Here is a 7,305-nt window from a genome sequence, read left to right on the forward strand (position 1 = left end):
AATTAACCATTTAGTTCCACATGACTTAAATACTTGTTCTAGCTACCATCAGGCGATTTTATTCAGATAATTCGAGTTTAAAGAAAAATCCCCAAAAGGTTTGCTGTGGACGCTGATCCACGCGACAGCGGTTCCGTGACGACAAAAACCTAACCCTGATAGAGCATCCCTAGGGGCTGTATCACCTGGACCTTCATCGTGACAACAATGAGTGGGAGGAGCTTCATCGAAAGCATAACGACCAGGACTTGCGAGACTGTAACTTACCAAGGCTGGCGTAGTCACCTCACTATTTTTTTCTCTACTCGTGGGGTCAAACCTCGCGTTCCTCTCCAATGCCCACCAGTGAATGTTGCCCAAATATTCCCCAAAGTACATAGGGCAAAGGTGACGGCTTCGGCCGCAGTTACGCGCCTCCTGGCGTAGGTTGAGCGTCCACGACTGTAAATAATTATATAAAAAAAAATCCTTCAAAACATTTCTGAATTCAGTTTCGCGGCTGAGTTGAAATGTAACAGTAATTTTCCATTCCTTGACGTTCTGACGGAAGCTGCTTTTGATAATTGCGTGACCGCTGAATACCACAAGTGTTTGAATGGGGAAAATGAATTGTACCCATAGTTATTAATTGATTTCTGTGTGTTCCTCCTGTATTCAGAAATCCATCACTTGCGATAAATGCTAGTAAGTAATAAAACAATGTTCAATCCACCATAGCCTAGGCCAGTCTTCTTTAACAGTTCTGGCAAACGATTACAAACTAATCTATTTCTCATCATCGTGAGCTTGTACACGTAAATTAACTCTATGGTTCTTAATTGTTTCCACCGTTACACTCCATTTACACATCCCGCCTAGGCAAGTAGGCGAGATACAGGGACAACCCGTCATCCATGAGGAGCTAAGATGAGAGTGGGAAGGGGCGGTGGATGGGAGTGGAATGGGTGAGAGTAAGTACGCGCCTTTGACTTTGAAAAAAGAGAAACTAACGAAGCAGAGCGCTTTCGTATATTGCATCCTTTTGCACTGGATGTAATATACGAAAGCGCTCTTCTTCGTTAGTTTCTTTTTTTTCCAAATGGTCTATTTTGCTTAGATAGATAGACATCACCTTTAAATTCGAAAGCAGCCCCGTAAGGACCAATAGGTCTCTTGTTCTTCGTATCTTCTTTCGAACTCAACGACCTCATCCCAGGTCACTCATTCCTACGTTGATACGACCCCTCTCTACCTTTAACCCTCAAACCTGCCCTACTAGAGCTCAGACACTCTTCTCAGGTCAAGCTGGGTCAGGAGAATAATTCCCATATAGGAAAATTTTGGGGAACTCGTCTTTGCTCACCCTCTCACAGCTAGACCTCAATCAATCAATCAATCAATCAAATCAGCCATCCTGAGTCCACTGCTGAACAAAGGCCTCCCTCATAGCATTCCATGATTCACACGACCGCGCCAACTTCTGCCATGTCACTCCTGAAAACTTCTCGATCTCGTCTCTCCACGTTCTGTCTGGTCTCCCTCTTCCACGCTTCCCATCTCATGGCATCCACTCAGTTACACACTTGCTCCATCGCTCATCAGTCGTTTGCACCAACTTGCCTACCTAATTCCACTTCCTCTCTTTTACCGCCTCCACAATAGCTTTCACTCTAGTCTGCTCTCTCACCCAACTTGCTCTCTTTCGGTCCCTTATTAGGAATAAGATTAATCATTCTGAAATTGTGTTCATGCTGACACACACACACACACACACCTGACCGAAAATATAACATTGTCGGAGACAACAACAAAGAAGTGATAATGACAAAAATGACAAGGCTAAAAACAAAAATACAAAATCAACAACAATAATAATGACAATGGTAATTACCGACAACAACAACATTGGTGTAAATAACGAAACCCATGTTTATGTTACTTGTCGGTCATTGTCAGTTATAAACGGTACTGTTATCGTTATCATTATCATTATTATCAACCTCACAATAAATGATATGGGGATTCTCACTGTTTTATTTATATTTTTAGTGCTGTCTACGACTACTGCTTTTTTTCATGAGCGTAATCATTACTCCCGGTATAAAAAAAAGTATATATCGTCTTTTTTTTTTTCCCCAAATTTGAAACTTGGTTTGTAACAGAACAGAATAAGTTTGTTTATGTTTTTCACCCCAAGATCTGTTCCATAATAAATGTCATAATTTTCTTAAAGTAACCCAAGAACGACTGTAATAATAAGAAAGGGGATTGGAATAAACTACCTTAAGAAGTAATATGCCCACAAAAGTAAAGAACAAAACAACAAAATATAAAAAATAGGTACGTTAAGACAGAATGGGACTTAACAATTCTTTAGCTGTAGCCTTCAACTCAATCCATTTACTTCATCGTTACAGACTATAAGTTATACTCGTAGTGTTCCGTCTCTGTCTTCCATGAGCAGACTATTATTCCTTTGTATAATTCGTCTGGATCGTGTTCTTCCGATTTAGAACGAAGACATCTAAGCGGAAAGTTATTTCTAGATATCCTTCGAATGTTCTATCTTCTAGTTTCTTGTGTTTTTATTTTTGCTACAATTTTGTCCCATAACAATATATCTTCCTTGTCCATCTTGTCCACACTTTTCATAGTCCTGAAGACAGTAATTATGTATCCCCTTTTTCTTCTTCCTTTCGGTGTGGCCAATTCTAACTTGTCTAGTCTTCCCTCCGGAGGAGACATCTATGATGGTGATGTGATGGTGGTGGTTATGATTGTGGTGATGTGATGATGGTGGTTATGACTGTGGTGATGTGATGCTGGTGGTTATGATTGTGGTGATGTGATGATGGTGGTTATGACTGTGGTGATGTGATGGTGGTGGTTACGACTGTGGTGATGTGATGGTGGTGGTTATGATTGTGGTGATGTGATGGTGGTGGTTATGACTGTGGTGATGTGATAGTGGTGGTTATGACTGTGGTGATGTGATGGTGGTGGTTATGACTGTGGTGATGTGATGGTGGTGGTTATGACTGTGGTGATGAGATGATGGTGGTTTTGACTGTGGTGATGAGATGGTGGTGGTTATGACTGTGGTGATGTGATGGTGGTGGTTATGATTGTGGTGATGTGATGTGACGTTGTGGTGGTGATGTGATGATGGCAGTGGTGCTGACGGTGTAGTGGTGGTGTGTCGTCCCGTGGGTCTTTTGCCCAACAGTCTTCCTTGTACGGTAAATCTACGCGGCCGGAGACTGTTTTGGGTATCGAACTTTCTAATCTCACAGCAGGAGGAAAAGGAAGAACGATTCTTCTGCAGGAGGAGGAGGAGGAGGAGGAGGAGGAGGAAGGAAGGAAGAAAAAACGAATCTTCTGCAGGATGAGGAGGAGGAAGAGAGAAGGAATCCTATGCAGGAGGAGGAGGGGGACGAGGAGGAGGAAGATGAGGAGGAAGAGAGAAGGAATCTTCTGCAGGAGGAGGAGGGGGACGAGGAGGAGGAGGAAGAGGAGGAGGAGGAGGAAGGGAGAACGAATCTTCTACAAGAGGGAAAGAGGACAACCTCACGAGCTCTTCATCATAAAACATCTCAACAAAAGCAAATCACCGTGCTCTTGGATCACGTGTCGGGCTCGTGATCGACAGCTACTACCTCTCCCGGATGAGAACTTAAGTATGGACCTTTCACCCACACACACATCCAACTCCTTGCCCACCAGAGTTGGAATGCCGGCTCGCAGATCATCGATACTGGGAATAATTTCAGCCCTGGGCAGGAATCGAACTCCCTAGTTGCGAATGTCACCATTGTGATTCACCATGGTCTTGGATCACGTGTTGGACTCGTGATCGACAGCTATTATCCTCCCAGATATGTGCTCAGAGCTCGTATATGACCAATCTATGAGTAATGCTATGACTTTACACACACAACTCTAAGCCCACGAAGGTTGGAGTAACGACTCGCAGCGCAGCGATACTGAAATTATTTCAGCCCTGGGCGGGATTCGAACCCGGACCGCCGTAGTGGCGGCCGGGAACTCTACCAACTGCACCACGAGTAGTGGGTGTGATTAACCATGGTCTTCGGATCACGTTTTGGACTCGTGATCGACAGCTATTTCCCTCCCGGAAGAGAGCTCGGAGCTCGTATATGACCGAAACCCTAATTAAGTTAAAGACAGACATTCAGGGCACAGATCTGAATTCAGTATATGTGTTTAACGCCAGGCGATTTAATTCACCACATACAAATCTTTCATTTTTCGATCCTTTATTAGGAGATACGATCCTGTATATTGTCACCCTTGTACCAGATCTATAGACTCACCAATGTCCTATTTCGATCGTCTATAGAATATTTCAATTCCTTATATCTTTCAACCGCTGCCAAGTAATTTCATTCAGTTACAAAACCACACCCTGCATGTCCTCAAAGTGTCAGATGGATACAGATGATCCTGTAAGCAGGGTTACCGACCGCGCAGGAAGCTATATGCTCCCAGCTGGCCGGCATATATAGGCTGCCGTTGACGTCAGTACGCTTATGCACGTCACCAAGGATTGTCTCAAAGCGACAGCACTCCTCCCTCCTCCCCACCTCTCCTCATCCTTCTCCCCCGGCTGCGAGGTGATCACTGTATGGCAAGATCGCAGACGACATGTCTATATATTTCATGTCAAGCAAGAACAGTCAATGCATGTTTAAATTCTCGTTTCGTCAAACTCATCTAAGTAAACCTAAGCTTATCGAAAGTTTTGCGGCAGGTCGCCTGTGAAATGGTTTGGTGGAATGCGTTTGGTATTATGTAATTTGTTGAAATGCAGTTTGGTGAAAAGTAACGTTGCTCAGGTATAACATGTTTACATGCTATACTCTCATTGCCCTACAGGCTTACCAACTGTACTCAACTTTCCCAAATTTATACATACATACATACATATATACATACACACACACACACACACACACACACACACACACACACACACACACACACACACACATCCGGTGGCGGATTGGTAAGGCACTGGCCTCACAAGCCGGAGAACCGGGGTTCGATTCCCCGGCCGGGCGGAGACAAGTTGGGTTTGTCTCCTTTCACGTGTAGCCCCTGTTCACCTAGCAGCGAGTAGGTACGGGACGTTAGTCAAGGAGTTGTGACCTTGCATTCCCGGTGGGTGGAGTGTGAGTGGTCTCAGACCTACCCAGAGATCTGCTAATAATGAGCTCTGAGCTCACTGCCGTAGGGTGGTGTCTGGCTGTCTCGAAAAGAGGCTGCAGCAGATCCGAGGTGAATACATATATATATATATATATATATATATATATATATATATATATCTACTTATGCATTTATTCATTTATTGTCAACGTGATTTATCTATTGTAGAAAATGTTCAAACAGCACTTATTCTCTAACTCCAATATGAATTTATAAATTCTATTTCTGCTAAGTTCGCAAAAGGTGGTAAAATATTTTAATTTACATCAGTTAACCCATCTCTTTTAGTCCAATGGATGGTCAAGGTCTAGGTAATCTAACCGCTCAGTGTTATTCACTGTCAAGGAACCTTGGTATCCATGAGTTATGGAAACAGATCACCCAACCATGTGCTGAGTGGTAGGCCATTGCGCGCGATCATGTGCACCTGGCAGTGATCGACACTAGTTGTGTTGCTTAGCCCGTGTTTTAGTGGCCAAAACGAAAAATCCTGTTAGTAAGAGTAACCCAGAATATATGTATATGGAGATCCAGATAACTAAAAGGAAATTGCACAAGATCACCAGGAGAATATATATATATTTTTTTATAGATTTGATAAAAAAAAAAAAAAAATAAACTACATAGGTTCCATCCTCGCAGTCTTGCTTCCCAATAATTTGCCAATCCTTTCGCTTCACATAAAACCGTCCCACATCCGCTTTGGCCCTGCCAACCTTCTCTGCACCAACACTCATCCACTCTCCTTCTCTTCAAAGAAACAGGATCCTGACCGCCCTCTAACCTACGAAACAACTCTGAAAAAACAGAACCGTTTGTCTGAACGAAACGCAACAGAAAACGCAGACCACAGAATCTGAGATGGCGTCGTGTCATTGAATTTCTTTCACACCTCCTTTCTCCCCACCTATCCTCCGATACTTTTCCCTTTTAGCATTCTTTTTTTTATTTAACTTGTGTGCGCGGAAGAGAGACAAAGGAACTTAAAAATAAATGCGCACTGACACGGCGGGCAGGAGCGTCATTGCGAGACTAGTGGGCAGATAAAATCCCAGACTGCGTCGACATGACGTCATGTTTGGTGTATTCATTGTAGAACCCGTCTTCTCAGATTGTAACATAATGCTATTCTTTACCTTAACTCATACGTTTACAGAAAGGGCGTGTATGCAATGGGCTAGTATGCATGCACTCTTTAGAACAGGTAAATATATTTCAACACGAAATATATAGGAATATAAACTGACAAGAGACGAAGGACGCAGGAAAAAATAAAATACATAATTATAAATATAAATGCACACAGACAAATACGGAAATAAAATTACCAACTGACATATTACAGCTCGCCGGTTGTTGTTTGTTTGTTTACCACTTTGTTTGCCTGTTCATTGTTCATATATTTATTCTGCATTCGACCTCATCTTGTATAATATATAGACGGTACATTTTGGTAACGCCGCGTGCGCTAGGGGAGACGCGACAGCTGCTAAAGAAGAAGATAAAGCAAAAGAAACTTCCTCTCGGCACGTGTAACTAGTTCAACGCCACCCACAACACACGACCAAGCACCCTGAGCACAGCATAAACGAATGCACGCGCACGCACGCACGCACACACAAATTCTCAAAACCACACCGGGATCCGCCTGTCTTTCCTGACTGGCAACCCAACTTTGATTAATCACTGTAATGAATAGACGCATATATATATATATATATATATATATATATATATATATATATATATATATATATATATATATATATATATATAATAAATGTGTGTGAATCACCATGGTCTTGGATCACGTGTTGGACTCGTGATCGACAGCTATTTCCCTTCCAAAAGAGAACTCAGACCTCATGTATGTGTGTGTGTATTCGCCTTGGTCTTTGGATCACGTGCTGGACTCGTGATCGACTGCTATTTCCCTCCCGGCTGAGAGCTCAGATGATCGATCTATGGGTAATGCAGTGACCTTACACGCACACACACACCCAGCTCTCCGCCCACGAAAGTTGGAGTAACGACTCGAAGCGCAGCGATACTGAAATAATTTCAGTCCTGGGCAGGATACGAACCAGGTACCGCCGG

The sequence above is a fragment of the Oratosquilla oratoria genome, chromosome 26 (assembly GCF_046742065.1).
Source record: "Oratosquilla oratoria isolate Oo_2021 chromosome 26, ASM4674206v1, whole genome shotgun sequence".
Classification (NCBI taxonomy): Eukaryota; Metazoa; Arthropoda; class Malacostraca; order Stomatopoda; family Squillidae; genus Oratosquilla; species Oratosquilla oratoria.